Source organism: Aristolochia californica, unplaced genomic scaffold (assembly GCF_029961685.1).
Source record: "Aristolochia californica isolate CCGP_79_NKW_82.1479 unplaced genomic scaffold, dmAriCali1.0.hap1 SCAF_5, whole genome shotgun sequence".
NCBI lineage: Eukaryota > Viridiplantae > Streptophyta > Magnoliopsida > Piperales > Aristolochiaceae > Aristolochia > Aristolochia californica.
Window position 1 is genome coordinate 35083107 of NW_027182214.1, and position 21041 is coordinate 35104147.

Here is a 21041-nt window from a genome sequence, read left to right on the forward strand (position 1 = left end):
TTTGTTGTTGTTTTAAATTTTTTCCATACATAAAATCTAAAATTTTTATTTTCTTGTGATCTATTTGCCTTTTTTGTTCAATGGATGAAGGGAGTGCGAAAACTCAAAGTTTTGATTTAAGAAAAAAATTATACACCTAAAATGAAAATGCACAATACACAAATATAAAGATATAATTCTAAAGAGTGTCTGTAATTTTTTGGGATTGTAAACTCTTTTTAGTTTTTATATATTGGGTTTTGCAATTGTAAGGAACAAAGGCAGGTGGGGGATATTTAACTGAGTGTTGAGTCCGTATCCATAAGTCATTTATTAAAAAAATACAGTCCGTTACGATTGATAAATCACTTTAAAATCACCTATGATATTTAGGTCATCTTTTTGTAAATGAGAAATATAATGCCTTGTTTAACTTGGGTAAATATCCCACCGCACGTTCACTTGAGAATTTAGTGAGCATTTGTTGTTGTCTTTAAAAGGTTTGGATCCATAGGTCATTTGGATCTTTAACATGGTTCAAGCTTGCATATCCATTATTACATTTGTTGTTGTTTTAAATTTTTTCCATACATTAACTAAAAAAATTTCAATTTGTTGTGATCTATTAGCCTTTTTTGTTTACAGGATGAAAGGAGAGAGAAAACTCAAATTTTTTACTTAAGAAAAAAGTATATATCTAAAATAGAAATGGACAATGGAAAAATGTAGAGAGAGATCATTCCAAAGAGTGTGTATAATTTTTGGGATTGTAAATTCTTTTTAGTTTTTATATATTAGGTTTTGCATGTCGGGAAAAGGGGGAGGCAGGGGATTTTTAACTGAGAGTTGACTCCAGATCCATAAGTCATTTCTTAAAAAAATATAGCCCGTTACGCATGATAAATGACTTTACAATCATGTATGACTATTAGGTCAGCTTTTTGTAAATGGGCAAAATAATGGCTTGTTTGACTCGGGTGAATATCTCACTTTTCAATCATCTATGATTGAAAGGTCAGCTTTTTTTAACTGGGCAAAATAATGCCTTGTTTGACTCGGGTAAATATCCCACCGGATGTAAACTTGAGAATTTAATGAGCATTCGTTATTCTATTTAAAAGGTTTGATCCATAGGACATTTGCATGATTAACATGTTTCAAGCATGCATATCCATTTTTAAAACATGCGTAGAAGAAATCTCTTTCTTATGAAATTCCAAGCGTAATGGGTTGTTGAACTAGTGGAATTTCCCAAACTTGGATACCAAAACGTTTGTTTCATTTCTGGTGTGTGAATAAATTTTCTTTACATACATTTGTGGTTATTTTAAATTTTTTCCATACATAAACTCTAAAATTTTCATTTTGTTGTGATCTATTTGCCTTTTTTTTAACGGGATGAAGCGAAAGTGAAAACTCAAAAGTTTTGATTTAAGAAAAAAGTATACAATTCTCAATGCACAAATGTAGAGAGATAATTCCAAAGAGTATCTGCAATTTTTAGGGATTTTAAACTCTTTCTAGTTTTTTTATATTAGGTTTTACAATCGTCGAGAAAAGGGGGTGTTAGGGGATTTTTAACTTAGTGTAGAATACCAATCCATAAGTTATTTCTTACAAAAATATAGCCCGGTACGCAAGATAAACCACTTTACAATCATCTAGGATTGTTAGGTCAGCGTTTTATAAATGGGCAAAATAATCGCTTGTTTGACTAGGGTAAATATCCCATCGCATGTTCACTTAATAATTTAATGAAGGTTTGTTATTATCTGTAAAAGGTTTCATCCATAGGTCATTTGCATCATGAACATGTTTCAAACATGCATTTCCATTTTTAAATCATGTGTAGAAGAAATCTCTTTCTTATGAAATTCCAAGCGTAATTTGTTGTTAAACTAGTGGAATTTCCCAAACTTGGATAACAAAAATTTTGTGTTCATTTGTGGTGTGTGAATAAATTTTCTTTACATACATTTCTGGTTATTTAAAATTTTTTCCACACATAAACTCTAAAATTTTCATTTTGTTGTGATCTATTTGCTTCTTTTTTTTACGGGATGAAGTGAAAGTGCAAACTCAAAGTTTTGATTTAAGAAAAAAGTATACATCTAAAATGTAAATGTTCAATGCACAACTGTAGAGAGAGATAATTCCAAAGAGTGTCTGTAATTTTTAGGGATTGAAAATTCTTTCTTGTTTTCATATATTAGGTTTTGCAATAGTCGGGAAAAGGGGGAGGTAGGGGAATTTTAACTGAGTGTAGAATCCCAATCCATAAGTCATTTCTTAAAAAAAAAGTAGCCCGTTATACAAGATAAATCACTTTACAATCATCTATGATTGTTAGGTCAGCGTTTTATAAATAGGCAAAATAATGGCTTGTTTAACTCGTGTAAATATCCCACCTCGTGTTCACTTAATAATTTAATGAGTGTTTGTTATTCTCTTTAAAAGCTTTCATCCATAGGTCATTTACATCATTAACATGTTTCAAGCATGCATCTCCATTTTTAAAACATGTGTAGAAGAAATCTCTTTCTTATGAAATTCCAAGTGTAATGGGTTCTTTAACTAGTGGAATTTCCCAAACTTGAACAACAAAACCTTTGTGTTCATTTGTGGTGTGTGAATAAATTTTCCTTACATACATTTGAGGTTATTTTTAATTTTTTCCATACATAAACTCTAAAATTTTCATTTTCTTGTGATCTATTTGCCTTTTTTGTTCACGGGATGAAACGAAAGCGAAAACTCAAAGTTTTGATTTAAGAAAAAAGTATACATCTAAAATGGAAATGCTCAATGCACAAATGTTGAGAGAGATAATTCCAAAGAGTGTCTGTAATTTTTAGGGATTGTAAACTCTTTCTAGTTTTTATATATTAGGTTTTGCAATCGTTTGGACAAGGGGGAGGCTGGTGATTTTTAAATGAGTGTTGATTCCCAATCCATAATTCATTTCTTACAAAAACATAGTCCGTTACGCAAGATAAATCATTTTATATCATCTATGATTGTTAGGTCAACTTTTTGTAAATGGGCAAAATAATGGCTTGTTTTACTCGGGTAAATATCCCACCGCACGTTCACTTGAGAATTTAATGAGCGTTTGTCATTCTATTTAAAAGTTTGGATCCAAAGGTCATTTTCAACTTTAACATGTTTCAAGAATGCATATCCATTTTTAAAACATGTGTAGAAGAAATCTCTTTCTTATAAAATTCCAAGCGTAATGGGTTTTTGAACTTGTGAAATTTCCCAAACTTGTATAACAAAACTTTTGTGTTCATTTGTGGTGTGTGAATAAAATTTCTTTACTTACATTTGTTGTTGTTTTAAAATTTTTCTATACATAAACTCTAATATTTTCATTTTGTTGTGATCTATTTGCCTTTTTTGTTTATGGGATGAAGGGAGAACGAAAACTCAAAGCTTTGATTTAAGAAAAAAGTATACATCTAAGAAGGAAATGCACAATTCAAAAATGTAGAAAGACAAAATTCCAAAGGGTGTCTTTAATATTTAGGGATTGTAAAATATTTTTAGTTTATATAAATTAGGTTTTGGAATCGTCGGGAAAGGGGGCAGGAGAAGGATTTTTAAATGAATGTTGACTCCCAATCCATAAGTCTTTTCTTACAAAAAAATTGCATGTTACGCATGATAAATCACTTTACTATCATCTATGATTGTTTGTTCAGCTTTTTGTAAATGGGCAAAATAATGGCTTGTCTGACTCGGGCAAATATCCAATCGCACGTTCACTTGAGAATTTAATGAAACTTTGTTCTTCTCTTTAAAAGGTTTGGATCCATAGGTCATTTGTATCTTTAACATGTTTCAAGAATGCATATCCATTTTTAAAACATGTGCAGAAGAAATCTCTTTCTTATACAATTCCAAGCGTAATGGGTTGTTGAACTAGTGGAATTTCCCAAACTTGTATAAAAAAACTTTTGTATTCATTAGAGGTGTGTGAATAATTTTTTTTTACTTAAATTTTTTTGTTGTTTAAAAGTTTTTCCATACATAATATTTTCATTTTTTTGTGATCTAATTGCCTTTTTTGTTTAAGGGATGAGGGAGAACGAAAACTCAAAGTTTTGATTTAAGAAAAAAGTATACATCTAGAAAGAAAATGCACAATGCCCAAATGTTGAGAGACATGATTCGAAAGAGTGTCTGTAATTTTTAGGGATTGTAAAATCTTTTTATTTTTATAAATTATGTATTGAAATCGTCGGCAAAGGTGGGAGGAGTGGGTTTTTTAAATGAGTGTTGACTCCCAATCCATAAGTCATTTCATACAAAAATATAGCCTGTTACGCATGATAAATCTCTTTACAATCATCTAAGAATGTATGGTTAGCTTTTTTTAAATGGGCAAAATAATGGTTTGTTTGACTCGGGTAAATATCCCACCGCATGTTCACTTGAGAATTTAATGAGCGTTTGTTATTCTATTTAAAAGTTTTGATCCATAGGTCATTTGCATCATTAACATGTTTCTAGCATGCATATCAATTTTTAAAACATGTGTAGATTCTAGTGGAATATCCCAAACTTGGATAACAAAAATTTTGTGTTCATTTGTGGTGTGTGAATAAATTTTCTTTACATACATTTTCGGTTATTTTAAATTTTTTTCACACATAAACTCTAAAATTTTCATTTTGTTGTGATCTATTTGCCTTTTTTTTTTACGGGATGAAGCGAAACTGAAAACTCATAGTTTTGATTTAAGAAAAAAGTATACATCTAAAATGGAAAAGCTCACTGCACAAATGTAAAGAGAGATAATTCCAATGAGTGTCTCTAATTTTAAGGGATTGTAAACTCTTTCTAGTTTTTTATATATTAGGTTTTGCAATCGTCAGGAAAAGAGGGAGGCAGGGGTTTTTTAACTGAGTGTAGTCTCCCAATCCATAAGTCATTTCTTACAAAAACATAGCCCGTTACACAAGGCAAATCACTTTCCAATCATATATGATTGTTAGGTCAGCGTTTTATAAATGGGCAAAATAATGGCTTGTTTGACTAGGGTAAATATTCCACCGTATGTTCACTTAATAATTTAATGAGTGTTTGTTATTCACTTTAAAAGGTTTGGATCCATAGGTCATTTGCATCTTTAACATGTTTCAAGAATGCATACCCATTTTTAAAACATGTGTAGAAGAAATTTCTTTCTTATAAAATTCCAAGCGTAATGGGTTGTTGAACTAGTGGAATTTCCCAAACTTGTATAACAAAACTTTTGTGTTCATATCTGGTGTATGAACAAATTTGTTTTCTTACATTTGTTGTTGTTTTAAAATATTTCCATACATAAACTCTAATATTTTCATTTTGTTGTGATGAATTTGCCTTTTTTGTTTATGGGATGAAGGGAGAACGAAAATTCAAACTTTTGATTTAAGAAAAAAGTATACATCTAAGAAGGAAATTCACAATGCACAAATGTAGAGAGATATAATTCCTAAGAGTGTCTTTAATTTTTAGGGATTGTAAACTCTATTTAGTTTTTGTAAATTAGGTTTTGCAATAGTCGGGAAAGGGGGGAGGAGCAGGATTTTTAAATGACTGTTGACTCCCATTCCATAAGCCATTTCTTATAAAAATATAGCATGTTACGGATGATAAATCACTTTACAATCATCTATGATTGTTTGCTCAAATTATTTTAAATGGGCAAAGTAATAGCTTGTCTGACTCGGGTAAATATCCAACCGAACGTTAACTTGAGAATTTAATGAAACTTTGTTATTCTCTTTAAAAGGTTTGGATCCATAGGTCATTAGTATATTTAACAAGTTTCAAGCATGCATATCCATTTATAAAACATGTGTAGAAGAAATCACATTCTTATTAAATTCCAAGCATAATGGGTTGTTGAAGTAGTGGAATTTCCCAAACATGGATAACAAAACTTTTGTGTTCATTTGTGGTGTGTGAATAAATTTTCTTTTCTTTCAATTGTTGATGTTTTAAATTTTTTCAATACATAACCTCTAAAATTTTATTGTGAACTATTTGCCTTTTTTGTTTACAGGATGAAGGAGAGCGGAAACTCAAAGTTCTGATTTAAGAAAAAAGAATGCATCTAAAATTGAAATGTACAATGCACAAATTTAGAGAGAGATAAATCCAAAGAGTGTCTATAATTTTTAGGGATTGTAAACACTTTTTAGTTTTTAATTATTTTGTATTTCAATTGTTGGGAAAAGGGGGCGAAGGGGGATTTTTAAGTCAGTGTTGACTGCCAATCCAGAAGTCATTTCTTACAAAAGTATAGATCATTATGCATGATAAATATCTTTACAATCATCTATGATTGTTAAGTCACTTTTTTGTAAATGGGCAAAATAATGGCTTGTTTGACTCGGGTAAATATCCCACCTCACGTTCACTTGAGAATTTAATGAGAATTTGTTATACTCTTTAAAAGGTTTGGATCCATAGGTCATTTGCATCTTTAACATGTTTCAAGCATGCATATCCATTTTTAACAATTGTGTAGAAGAAATCTCTTTCTTATAAAATTCCAAGCGTGATGGGTTGTTGAACTAGTGGATTTTCCCAAACTTGGATAAAAAAACATTTGTCTTCATTTGTGGTATGTGAATAAATTTTATTTACTTACATTTGTGGTTTTTTTAAAATTTTTCCATACATAAACTCTAAAATTTTCATTTTGTCTTGTTCTATTAGCCTTTTTTGTTTACTTGATGAAGGGAGAGCGAAAACTCAAAGTTTTGATTTAAGAAAAAAGTATACATCAAAAATGGAAATGCACAATGCACAAATATAGAGAGAGATAATTCCAAAGAGTGTCTATAATTTTTAGAGATTGTAAACTCTTTTTTGTTTTAATATATTAGGTTTTGCAATCGTCAGGAAAAGGGGGAGGCTGGGGATTTTTAACTGAGTGTAGACTCCCAATCCATAAGTCCTTTCTTACAAAAATATAGCCCTTCACACAAGATAAATCATTTTACTATCATCTACGATTGTTAGGTAAGCTTTTTGTAAATGGGCAAAATAATGGCTTGTTTGATTCGGGTAAATATCCCACCGCATGTTCACTTGAGAATTTAATGAGCTATCGTTATTCTCTCTACAAGGTTTGATCCATAGGTCATTTGCATCATTAACATGTTTCAAGCATGCATATCCATTTTTAAAACAAGTGTAGAAGAAATCTCTTTCTTATGAAATTCCAAGCGTAATGGGTTGTTGAACTAGTGGAATTTCCCAAACTTGGATAACAAAACTTTGGTGTTCATTTGTGGTGTCTAAATAATTTTTCTTTAGTTACATTTGTTGTTATTTTAAAATTTTCCATACATAAACTCTAAAATTTTTATTTTGTTGTGATCTATTTGCTTTTTTTGTTTACGGAATGAAGGGAAAGCGAAAAATCAAAGTTTTGATTTAAGAAAAATGTATACATCTAAAATGGAAATGCACAATACACAAATGTAGAGATAGATAATTCCTAAGAGTGTTTGTAATATTCAGAGATTGTAAACTCTTTTTAGTTTTTATATATTAGGTTTTGCAATCGTCAGGAAAAGGGGGAGGCTTATGATTTTTAACCGAGTGTTCACCCCCAATCCAAAAGTCATTTCTTACAAAAATATAGCTCATTATGCAAGATAAATCACTTTATAATCATCTATGATTGTTAGGTCAACTTTTTGTAAATGGGCAAAATAATATCTTGTTTGACTCAAGTAAATATCCCACCGCACGTTCACTTGAGAATTTAATGAGCGTTTGCTATTCTCTTTAAAAGGTTTGGATCCGTAGGTCATTTGCATCTTTAACATGTTTCAAGAATGCATAACCATTTTTAAAACATGTGTAGAAGAAATCTCTTTCTTATAAAATTCCAAGCATAATGGGTTGCTCAACTAGTGGAATTTCCCAAACTTGGATAACAAAACTTTTGTGTTTTTTTGTGGTGAGTGAATAAATTGTTTTTACTTACATTTGTTGTTGTTTTAAATTTTTTCCATACATAAACTCTAATATTTTCATTTAGTTGTGATCTATTTGCCATTTTTGTTTATGGGATGAAGGGAGAATGAAAACTCAAAGTTTTGATTTGAGAAAAAAGTATTGATCTAAAAAGGAAATGTTCAATGCACAATACTAGAGAGACATAATTCGAAAGAGAGTCGTTAATATTTAGGCATTGTAAACTCTTTTTATGTTTTAATAAATTGTTTTTTACAATCATTGAGAAAGGGGGGAGGAGCAGGATTTTTAAATGAGTGTTGACTCCCAATCCATAAGTCTTTTCCTACAAAAATATAGTCTGTTACGCATGATAAATCACTTTAAAATCTTCTATGATTGTTTGTTCAGCTTTTTGTAAGTGGCCAAAATAATGGCAAGTCTGACTGGGGTAAATATCCAACAACACATTCACTTGAGAATTTAATGAAACTTTCTTATTCTCTATAAAAGGTTTGGATCCATAGGTCATTTCCATTTTTAACTTGTTTAGAGCATGCATATTCATTTTTAAAACATGTGTAGAAGAAATCACTTTCTTATAAAATTCCAAGCGTAATGGGTTGTTGAACTAGTTGAATTTCCAAAAAATGGACAACAAAATTTTTGTGTTCATTTGTGGTGTGTGAATAAATTTTTTTTACTTACATTTGTTAAAGTTTTAAATTTTTTCAATACATAACCTCTAAAATTTTGTTGTGATCTATGTACCTTTTTTGTTTACAGGATGAAGCAGAGTGGAAACTCATCGTTCTGATTTAAGAAAAAAGAATGCATCTAAAATAAAAATGTACAATGCACAAATGTAGAGAGAGATAATTCCAAAGAGTGTCTTTAATTTTTAGGGATTGTAAACACTTTTTAGTTTTTATATATTTTGTTTTTCAATTGTCAAGAAAAAGGGGAGGAGCGGGATTTTTAACTCAGTGTTGATTGCCAATCCATAAGTCAAATCTTACAAAAATATAGATCGTTACACATGATAAATATCTCTACAATCATCTATGATTGTTAGGTCATTTTTTTGTAAATGGGCAAAATAATGGCTAGTTTGACTCGGGTAAATATCCCACCGCACGTTCACTTGAGAATTTAATGAGAATTTGTTATACTCTTTAAAAGGTTTGGATCCATAGGTCATTTGCATCTTTAACATGTTTCAAGCATGCATATCCATTTTTAACACGTGTAGAAGAAATCTCTTTCTTATAAAATTCCAAGCATAATGGGTTATTGAACTAGTGGAATTTCCAAAATTTGGATAAACAAACTTTTATCTTCATTTGAGGTGTGTGAAAAAAATTTATTTACATACATTTGTGGTTGTTTTAAATTTTTTCCATACATAAACTTTAAAATTTTCATTTTGTGTTGTTCTATTTGTCTATTTTTTTTACTGGATGAACGGAAAGCGAAAACTCAAAGTTTTGATTTAAGAAAAAAGTATACATCTAAAATGTAAAATTACAATGCACAAATGTTGAGAGACATAATTCCAAAGAGTGTCGTAATTTTTAGGATTGTAAACTCTTTTTAATTTTGATATATTAGGTTTTGCAATCGACGGGAACAACGGGAGGCTGGGGATTTTTAACTGAGTGTTGACTCCCAATCCCTAAGTCATTTCTTACAAAAATATAGCCCGTAACGCCAGATAATCACTTTACTATCATCTACGATTGTTAGGTCAGCTTTTTGTAAATGGGCTATATAATGGCTTGTTTGACTAGGGTAAATATCCCACCGCATGTTCACTTGAGAAATTATTGAGCGTTTGTTATTCTCTTTAAAAGGTTTGAGCCATAGGTCATTTGCATCTTTAAAAAGTTTCAAGCATGCATATCCATTATTAAAACAAGTGTAGGAGAAATCTCTTTCTTATGAAATTCTAAGTGTAATCGGTTGTTGAACTTGTGGAATTTTCCAAACTTGGATAACAAAACTTTGGTGTTCATTTTTGATGTCTGAATAAATTTTCTTTACTTACATTTTTGGTTATTATATAATTTTTTCATACATCAACACTAATATTTTCATTTTGTTGTGATCAATTTGCCTTTTTTGTTTATGGGATGAAGGGAGAATTAAAACTCAAGGTTTTGATTTAAGAAAAAAGTATTCATCTAAAAAGGAAATGCACAATGTACAAATGTAGAGACACATAATTCGAAAGAGTGTGTGTATTTTTTATGGATTATAAAATCTATTTAGTTTTTATATATTAGGTTTTTCAATCGTCAGGAAAAGGGGGAGGCAAGTAATTTTTAACTTAGTGTTGATTCCCAATCCATAAGTCCTTTCTTACAAAAATATAACCCGTTACAGAAGATAAATCACTTTACAATCATCTATGATTGTTAGGTCAACTTTTTGTAAATGGGCAAAATAATGGCTTGTTTGACTCGGGTAAATATCCCACCGCATGTTCACTTGAGAATTTAATGAGTATTTTTTATTTTGTTTAAAAGGTTTGGATCCATAGGTCATTTGCATCTTTAACATGTTTCAAGAATGCATATCCATTTTTCAAACATGTGTAGAAGAAATCTCTTTGTTATAAAATTGCAAGCGTAATTGGTTGTTGAACTAGTGGAATTTCCCAAACTTGTATAAAAAAAATTTGTTGTTGATTTGTGGTGTGCGAATAAATTTTCTTTACTTACATTTTAAATTTTTTCCAAGCATAAACTCTAATATTTTCATTTTGTTGTTATCTATTTGCCGTTTTTGTTTAAGGGATGAAGAGAGAACGAAAACTCAAAGTTTTGATTGAAGAAAAAAGTGTATATCTAAAAAGGAAATGCATAATGCACAAATGTAGAGAGATATAATTCCAAAGAGTGTCTGTATATTTTAGGGATTGTAAACTCATTTTAGTTTTTATAAATTAGGTTTTGCAATCATCGGGAAAGGGGGAGGAGCGGGATTTTTTAATGAGAGTTGACCCCCAATCCATAAGTCATTTCGTACAAAAATATAGCATGTTACGTATGATAAATCATTTTACAATCATCTATGATTGTAAGGTCATTTTTTTGTAAATGGGCAAAATAATGGCTTGTTTGACTCGTGTAAATATCCCACCACATGTTCACACTAGAATTTAATAAGTATTTTTTATTCTCTTTAAAATATTTGATCCATAAGTCATTTGCATGATTAACATGTTTCAAGAATGCATATCCATTTTTAAAACATGTGTAGAAGAAATCTCTTTCTTATAAAATTGCTAGTCTAATTGGTTGTTGAACTAGTGGAATTTCCCAAACTTGTATAAAAAAAATTTGTTGTTCATTTGTGGTGTGTGAATAAATTTCTTTACTTACTTTTGTTGTTGTTTTAAATTTTTTCCATACATAAACTCTTATATTTTTATTTTTTTGGGATCTATTTGCCGTTTTTGTCAATGGGATGAAGAGAGAACGAAAACTCAAAGTTTTGATTTAAGAAAAAAGTATATATCTAAAATGGAAATACACAATGCACAAATGTAGACAGATATAATTCCAAAGATTGTCTATATTTTTTTAGGGATTGTAAACTCATTTTAGTTTTTATAAATTAGGTTTTGTAATCATCGGGAAAGGGGGGAGGAGTGGGATTTTTAAATGAGTGTTGCCCCCAATCCATAAGTCATTTCTTAGAAAAATATAGCCTATTACGCATGATAAAGCACTTTACAATCATCTATGATTGTAAGGTCAACGTTTTGTAAATGGGCAAAATAATGGCTTGTTTGACTCGGGTAAATATCGCATCGCACGTTCACTTGAGAATTAAATGAGCGTTTGTTATTATCTTTAAAAGGTTTGGATCCATAGGTAATTTGCATCTTTAACATTTTTCAAGAATGCATATCCATTTTTAAAACATGTGTAGAAGAAATCTCTTTCTTATAAAATTCCAAGCGTAATGTGTTGTTGAACTAGTGGAATTTCCGAAACTTGTATAATTAAAATTTTATGTTCATTTTTGGTGTGTGAATAAATTTTCTTTACTTACCTTTGTTGGTGTTTTAAAATTTTTCCATACATAAACTCTAATATTTTCATTTTGTTGTGATCAATTTGCCTTTTTTTTTATGGGATGAAGGGAGAATGAAACTCAAGGTTTTGATTTAAGAAAAAAGTATACATCTAAAAAGGAAATGCACAATGCACAAATGTAGAGACACATAATTCGAAACAGTGTCTGTATTTTTGAGGGATTGTAAACTCTTTTTAGTTTTTATATATTAGGTTTTTTGATCGTCAGGAAAAGGGGGAGGCAGGTGATTTTTAACTGAGTGTTGATTCCCAATCCATAAGTTATTTCTTACAAAAATATAGCCATTTATGCAAGATAAATCACTTTACAATCATGGATGATTATTAGGTCAACTTTTTGTAAATGGGCCAAATAATGGCTTGTTTGACTCGGGTAAATATCCCACCGCATGTTCACATGAGAATTTAATGAGCATTTTTTATTTTGTTTAAAAGGTTTGGATCCGTAGGTCATTTGCATCTTTAATATGTTTCAAGAATGCATGTCCATTTTTAAAACATGTGTAGAAGAAATCTCTTTCTTATAAAATTGCAAGAGTAATTGGTTGTTGAACTAGTGGAATTTCCCAAACTTTTATAACATAACTTTGTTGTTCATTTGTGGTGTGTGAATAAATTTTCTTTACTTATATTTGTTGTTGTTTTAAATTTTTTCCATACATAAACTCTAATATTTTCATTTTGTTGTGATCTATTTGCCTTTTTTGTTTAGGGGATGAAGGGAGAACGAAAACTCAAAGTTTTTATTTAATAAAAAAGTATACATCTAAAAAGGAAATACACAATGCACAAATGTAGAGAGACATAATTCCAAAGAGTGTCTGTATTTTTTAGGGATTGTAAACTCGTTTTTAGTATTTATAAATTAGGTTTTGCAATCATCGGGAGAGGGGGGAGGAGCAGGATTTTTAAATGGGTGTTGACTCCCAATCCATAAGACATTTCTTACAAAAACATAGCCTATTACACATGATAAATCACTTTACAATAATCTATGATTGTAAGTCAGCTTTTTGTAAATTGGCAAATAATGGCTTGTTTGACTCATGTAAATATCCCGCCACATGTTCACTTGAGAATATAATGTGCGTTTTTTATTCTCTTTAAAATGTTTGATAGATAGGTCATTTTCATCATTAACATGTTTCAAGAATGCATATCCATTTTTAAAACATGTGTAGCAAAAATCTCTTTCTTATGAAATTCCAAGCGTAATGAGTTTTTGAACTAGTTGAATTTCCCAAACTTGGATAACAAAACTTTTGTGTTCATTTGTGTGTGTGAATAAATTTTTTTTACATACATTTTTGGTTATTTTAAATTTTTTCCATACATAAACTCTAAAATTTTCATTTTTTTGTGATCTATTTCCCTTTTTTGTTTACAGGATGAAGCAAAATCGAAAACTCAAAGTTTTGTTTTAAAAAAAAGTATACTTCTAAATTGGAAATGCTCAATGCACAAATGTAGAGAGAGATAATTCCATAGACTGTCTGTAATATTTAGGGATTGTAAACTCTTTTTAGTTTTTCAATAATCGGTTTTGCAATCGTCGGGAAAAGGGGGAGGCTAGTGATTTTTAACTGAGTGTTGACTCCCAATCCATAAGTTATTTCTTACAAAAATATAGCCCGTTACGCAAGATAAATCACTTTACAATCATCTATGATTGCTAGGTCAACTTTTTGTAAATGGGCAAAATAATGGCTTGTTTGACTCAAGTAATTATCCCACCGCACGTTCACTTGAGAATTTAATGAGCGTTTGTTATTCTTTTTAAAAGGTTTGCATCCATAGGTCATATGCATCTTTAACATGTTTCAAGAATGTATATCTATTTTTAAAACTTGTGTAGAAGAAATATCATAATGGGTTGTTGAACTAGTGGAATTTCCCAAACTTGTATAACAAAACTTTTGTGTTCATTTCTGGTGTGTGAATAAATTTTCTTTATTTACATTTGTTTTTTTTATAATTTTTCCATACATAAACTCTAATATTTTCATTTTGTTGTGATATATTTTCATTTTTTGTTAATGGGATGAAGGGAGAACGAAAACTCAATGTTTTGATTTAGGAAAAAAGTATATATCTAAAAAGGAAATCCACAATGCACAAATGTAGAGAGACATAATTCGAAAGAGTGTTTGTATTTTTTAGGGATTGTAAACTCTTTTTAGTTTTTATAAATTAGGTTTTGCAATCGTTGGGAAAGGGGGGAGGAGCTGGATTTTTAATTGAGTGTAGACCCCCAATCCATAAGTCATTTCTTAAAAAATTATAGCCCGTTACGCATGATAAATCACTTCACAATCATCTATGATTGTTTGGTCAGCTTTTTGTAAATGGGCAAATAATGGCTTGTTTGACTCGGGTAAATATCCAACCGCACGTTCACTTGAAAATTTAATGAAACTTTAATATTCTCTTTAAAAGGTTTGGATCCATAGGTCATTTTCATCTTTAACATGTTTCAAGCATGCATATCCATTTTTAAAACATGTGTAAAAGAAATCACTTTCTTATAAAATTCCATGCGTAATGGGTTGTTGAACTAGTGGAATTTCCCAAACCAGGATAAGAAAACATTTGTGTTCGTTTGTGGCATGTAAAATAAATTTTATTTACTTACATTCGTGGTTGTTTTAAATTTTTTCCGTACATAAACCCCAAAATTTTCATTTTGTCATCTAAAATGGAAATGCACAATGCAAAAATATAGAGAGAGATAATTCTAAAGAATGTCTGTAATTTTTTTGGATTGTAAACTCTTTTTAGTTTTTATATATTTGCTTTTGCAATCGTCGGGAAAAAGGGGAGACTGGGGATTTTTAACTGAGTGTTGACTCCCCATTCATAAGTCATTTCTCACAAAAATATAGACCGTAACCCAAGATAAATAACTTTACAATCATCAATGATTGTGAGGTCAGCTTTTTGTTAATGCGCTAGATAATGGCTTGTTTGACTCGGGTAAAAATCCCACCGCATGTTCACTTGAGAATTTAATGACCGTTTGTTATTCTTTTTAAAAGGTTTGATCCATAGGTCATTTGCATCATTAACACGTTTCAAGCATGCATATCCATTTTTAAAACATGTGTAGAAGAAATCTCTTTCTTATGAAATTTCAAGCATAATGGGTTGTTGAATTAGTGGAATTTCTCAAACATGGATAACAAAACTATTGTGTTCGTTTGAGGTGTGTGAATAGATTTTCTTTACATACATTTGTGGTTATTTTAAAATTTTTCCATATATAAGCTCTAAAATTTTCATTTTGCTGTGGTCTAATTGCCTTTTTTGTTTACGGGATGAAGTGAAAGTGAAAACTCAAAGTTTTGATTTAAGAAAAAAGTATACATCTAAAATGGAAATGCTCAATGCACAAATGTAGAGAGAGATAATTCCAAAGAGTGTCTGTAATTTTTAGGGATTGTAAACTCTTTCTAGTTTTTATGTATTAGGTTTTGCAATCGTTGGGAAAAGGGGGAGGCAGGGGATTTTTAACTGTTAGAATCCCAATCCACAAGTCATTTTTTACAAAAATATAGCCCATTACGCAAGATAAATCACTTTTCAATCATCTATGATTGTTAGATTAGCTTTTATAAATGGGCAAAATAATGGCTTGTTTGAGTAGGGTAAATATCCCACCGCATGTTCTCTTAATAATTTAATGAGCATTTGTTATTCTCTTTAAAATGTTTGATCCATGGTCCTTTGCGTCATTAGCATGTTTAAAGCACGAATATCCATTTTTAAAACATGTGTAGAAGAAATCTCTTTCTTATGAAATTCCTAGCATAATGGGTTGTAGAACTAGTGCAATTTCCCAAACTTGGATAAGCAAAATTTTGTGTTCATTTGTGGTGTGTGAATAAATTTTCTTTACTTAATTTGTGGTTATTTTAAATTTTTTCCATGTATAAACTCTAAAATTTTCATTTTGTTGTGATCTATTTGCCTTTTTTGTTAACAGGATGAAGGGAAAACGAAAACTCAAAGTTTTGATTTAAGAAAAATATATACATCTAAAATGAAAATTCATAATGCACAAATGTACAGATAGATAATTCCAAAGAGTGTCTATAATTTTGATGGATTGTAAACTCTTTTAAGTTTTTATATATTATGTTTTGCAATCGTCGGGAAAAAGGGGAGGCTGGTGATTTTTAACTGAGTGTTGACTCCCAATTCGTAAGTCATTTCCTACAAAAATGTAGTCCGTTATGTATGATAAATCACTTTCCAATCATCTATGATTGTTAGGTCATCTTTTTGTAAATGGGCAAAATAATGGCTAGTTTGACTCACGTAAATATCCAACCGCACATTCACTTGAGAATTTATTGAGACTTTGTTATTCTCCTTAAAAGGTTTGGATCCATAGGTCGTTTGCATCTTTAACATGTATCAATCATGTATATCCATTTGTAAAACATGTGTAGAAGAAATCTCTTTCTTATAAAATTCCAAGCGTAATGGGTTGTTGAACTAGAGGAACTTCCCAAACTTGGATAACAAAATTTTTGTGTTCATTTGTGGTGTGTGAATAAATTTTCTTTACTTAAATTTGTTGATGTTTTTAATTTTTTCCATACATAAAGTCTTAAATTTTCATTTTGTTGTGATATATTTGCCTTTTTTTTTACGTGAAGAAAGAGAGTAAAAACTCAAAGTTTTGATTTAAGAAAAAAGTATACATCTAAAATGGAAATTCACAATGCACAAATGTAGAGAGAGATAATTCCAAAGTGTGTCTTTAATTTATTGGGATTGTAAACTCTTTTTAGTTTTTATATATTTGGTTTTGAAATCGTCAGGAAAAGGGGGAGGAGGGGGATTTTTAACTGAGTGTTTACTCCCAATCCAATAGTCATTTCTTAAAAAAAAAATAGCCAGTTACAAATGATAAATCACTTTACTGTTATCAATGATTGTTAGGTAAGTTTTTTGTAAGTGGTAAAAATAATGGCTTGTTTGACTCGGGAAAATATCCCACCACACGTTCACTAGAGAATTTATTGAGCGTTTTTTATTCTCTTTAAAAGGTTTTGATCGGTAGGTCATTTGCATCTTTAACATGTTTCAAACATGCATATCCATTTTTAAAACATGTGTAGAACAAATTTCTTTCTTATAAAATTCCAAGCGTAATGGGTTGTTGAATTAGTGGAATTTCCCAAACTTGGATAAAAAAAATTTTGTTGTCATTTTTGGTGTGTGAATAAAATTTCTTTATTTACATTTTTGGTTATTTAAAATGTTTTCCATAGTTAAACTCTAAAATTTTCATTTTGTCGTGATCTATTTGCCTTTTTTGTTTACTGGATGAAGGGAGAGTGAAAACTCAAAGTTTTGATTGAAGAAAAAAGTATATATCTAAAATGAAAAAGCACAATGCACAAATGTTGAGAGAGATAGTTCCAAATAGTGTCAGTAATTTTTGTAATTGTAAACTCTTTCTAGTTTTTGTATATTTGGTTTTTCAATCGTGGGGAAAAGGGGGAGGTTGGAGATTTTTAACTGAGTTTTGATTCCCAATCCATTAGTCATTTCTTACAAAAATATAGCCCGTTACGCAAGATAAATCACTTTGCAATCATCTATGATTGTTAGCTCAGCTTTTTGTAAATTGGCAAAATAATGGATTGTTTGACTCGGGTAAATATCCCACCACACGTTCACTTTAGAATTTATTGAGCGTTTGTTATTCTCTTTAAAAGGTTTGGATCCATAGGTCATTTGCATTATTAACATGTTTCAGGCATGCATATCTATTTTTAAAACATGGGTAGAAGAAATCTCTTTCTTACGAAATTCCAAGGGTAATGGGTTGTTGAACTAGTGAAATTTTCCAAACTTGGATAAAAAAAGTTTTATGTTCATTTGTGGTGTGTGAATAAATTTTCTTTACTTACATTTGTGGTTATTTTAAATTTTTTCCATACTTAAACTCTAAAATTTTCATTTTGTTGTGATGTATTTGCCTTTTTTGTTTACGGGATGAAGGGAAAGCAAAAAGTCAAAGTTTTGATTTAAGAAAAAAGTATACATCTAAAATGGAAATGCGCAATGCACAAATGTGGAGATAGATAATTCCAAAGAGTGTCTGTAATTTTTAGGGATTGTAAACTCTTTTTAGTTTTTATATATTAGGTTTTGCAATCGTCAGGAAAAGGGGGAGGCTGGGGATTTTTAACTGAGTGTTGATTCCCAATCCATAAGTCATGTCTTACAAAATTATAGCCCATTACGCATGATAAATCACTTGACCTTCATCTATGATTGTTAGGTGATCTTTGTAGGAAGATAAGATCAAGCCCAAATAACCAAGGATGGCCCACATATGTAAGATTATTATAAGATGGGCCACATGACCAAGGAAGGCCCACAAGATGGGCCCAAGCCCATAAGAAGTAGGACCCACATTGATTACCAAGAGCTGGCATCCTTATCAAATCAGTTGGAAGATCAAGAAGGACTCACAAAAGTATCTTTATCTTAGGGTCTCAACCAAGAAGAGTTTTAGTTTAAGTTATATTTGTCTTTTATCAATATTGAGTTACCAAATTATGCTAGGACTTACCTTAAGTGTTAGAGTTTGGGTATAATTGGGACAATGGTAGTTTTATTGTAATTGGATTCTGCTAACTTCCTCTATTATAAATAGAGGTTCATGTACTCTAATTACAACAGGTTATTGATGTCAATGAAGTATTTCACTTTTCCATAAATTCAACATGGTATCCAAGTAGGTTTTGTGAGTTGACTTGCTCAACTCTCGGAGGTAATGTGATCATTTTTTCAAAACCCTTAACCCTAGGTCTAGGTTCGTAGTTTTTTATTTTGTCCCTTCACTTGAAGTTTTTTTATCGCATTATTTCATGGGTTCTTTCAAAAAGTTTACTATTTGGTTCGTGTTATATGTGTTGGAAGATGGTCGTGCATCAAAGAAGAAATTTTTATATTGCATTATTTCATGGGTTCTTTGACAAGTTTACTATTTGGTTCGTGTTATATGTGTTGGAAGATGGTCGTGTTAAATTCAGCTACAGCTATTATGTCTCTTTTGGGACATTATTATTGAATAAAAGGTGGCCTCATGTCATCATTTATTTTACCCCGTCAAAAAGATCAAATTTTTTTTTGGTTGGGAGTCCACGACGGAGGAACTTCATCCCCGTCAAAAAGATGAAAATTATTTGTGATTGGAAGTCCATGATGGAGGAACTTCATCCCCGTCAAAAAGATGAAAATTATTTGTGGTTGGGAGTCCAGAACGGAGGAACTTCATCCTCGACAAAAAGATGAAAAATTATTTGGGGTTGGAAGTCCATGACAAAGGAACTTATGATTACATCTAAGTTCTGCCCACGCCCCCCCCTGTAATGGCTTTTATGTCTCCTACCACTTCATAGTCGTTGTCCTGTGGAGGGACACCATGGTGGACACTTCATAGCAATGCCGATAGACACACTACCGAAAGCAGTGGAGTGTGGCCTACATCCAGCATTAAGACTGGAGTATGAAGGAATGGCTTACCGGCTAGGAGTGATTTTACTCTCATTTATAATGCCACAGGGCCTCATGAAAGGAGCCAACAACGTGAGGGGGAATGTTGGAAGAGGAAGGAATATTGGAAGATGTGCCATTTTATACAAAAATATTTTATACATCATTTGCAGCAAGCTGGGAGTTCATGTTATTTTCTCACCCCTAGCTTGAGGGGCAGTGTTGGAAGATAAGATCTAGCCCAAATGACCAAGGAAGGCCCACATATCTAAGACTATTATAAGATATGCCACATGACCAAGGAAGGCCCACAAGATGGTCCCAAGCCCATAAGAAGTAGGACCCACAATGATTATAGAGAGCTGGTATCCTTATCACATTAGTTGGAAGATCAAGAAGGACTCACAAAAGTATCATTATGTTAGGGTCACGACCAGGAAGAGTTTTAGTTTAAGTTATAATTGTCTTTTATCAATATTGAGTTACCTAATTATGTTAGGACTTACCTTAAGTGTTAGAATTTGTGTGTAATTGGGACAAGGTTAGTTTTATTGTCATTGGACTCTACTAATTTCCTCTATTATGAATAGAGGTTCATGTACTCTGATTACAATAGGTTATTGATGTCAATGAAGTATTTCACTTTTCCATAAATTCAACAAGTTGTTTGTAAATGGGCAAAATAATGGCTTTTTTTACTCGAATAAATATCCAACCGCAGGTTCACTTGAGAATTTAATGAGAATTTGTTATTCACTTTAAAAATTTTTTATCCATAGGTCATTTGCATCTTTAACAAGTTTCAAGCATTCATATCTATTTTTAAAACATGTGTAGAAGAAATCTCTTTCTTATAAAATTCCAAGAGTAATGGGTTGTTGAACAAGTTGAATTTCCTGAACTTGGATAACAAAACTTTTGTGTTCATTTGTGTTGGGTGAATAAATTTTATTAACTTAAATTTGTTGTTATTTTAAAAATTTTCCACACATAAACTCTAATATTTTCCTTTTGTTGTGATCTATTTGCCTTTTTTGTTTACAGGATGAAGGGAGAGCTAAAACTCAAAGTTTTGATTTAAGAAAAATGTATACATCTAAAATGGAAATGAACAATGCACAAATGTAGAGAGAGATAATTCATAAGAGTGTCTATAATTTTTAAAGATCGTAACCTCTTTTTAGTTTTTATATAGTTTTTTTTTCAATCGTCAGGAAAAGGGGGTGGAGGAGGATTTTAAAATAAGTGTTGACTCCCAATCCATAAGTCGTTTCTTACAAAAATATAGCCCGTTACGCAGTATAAATCACTTTACAATCATCTATGATTGTTAGGTTATTTTTTTTGTAAATGGGCAAAATAAAGGCTTGCTTGACTCAAGTAAATATCCCACCACACATTCACATGAGAATTTAATGAGCGTTTGTTATTTTATTTAAAAGGTTTGGATCCATAGGCCATTTGCATCTTTAA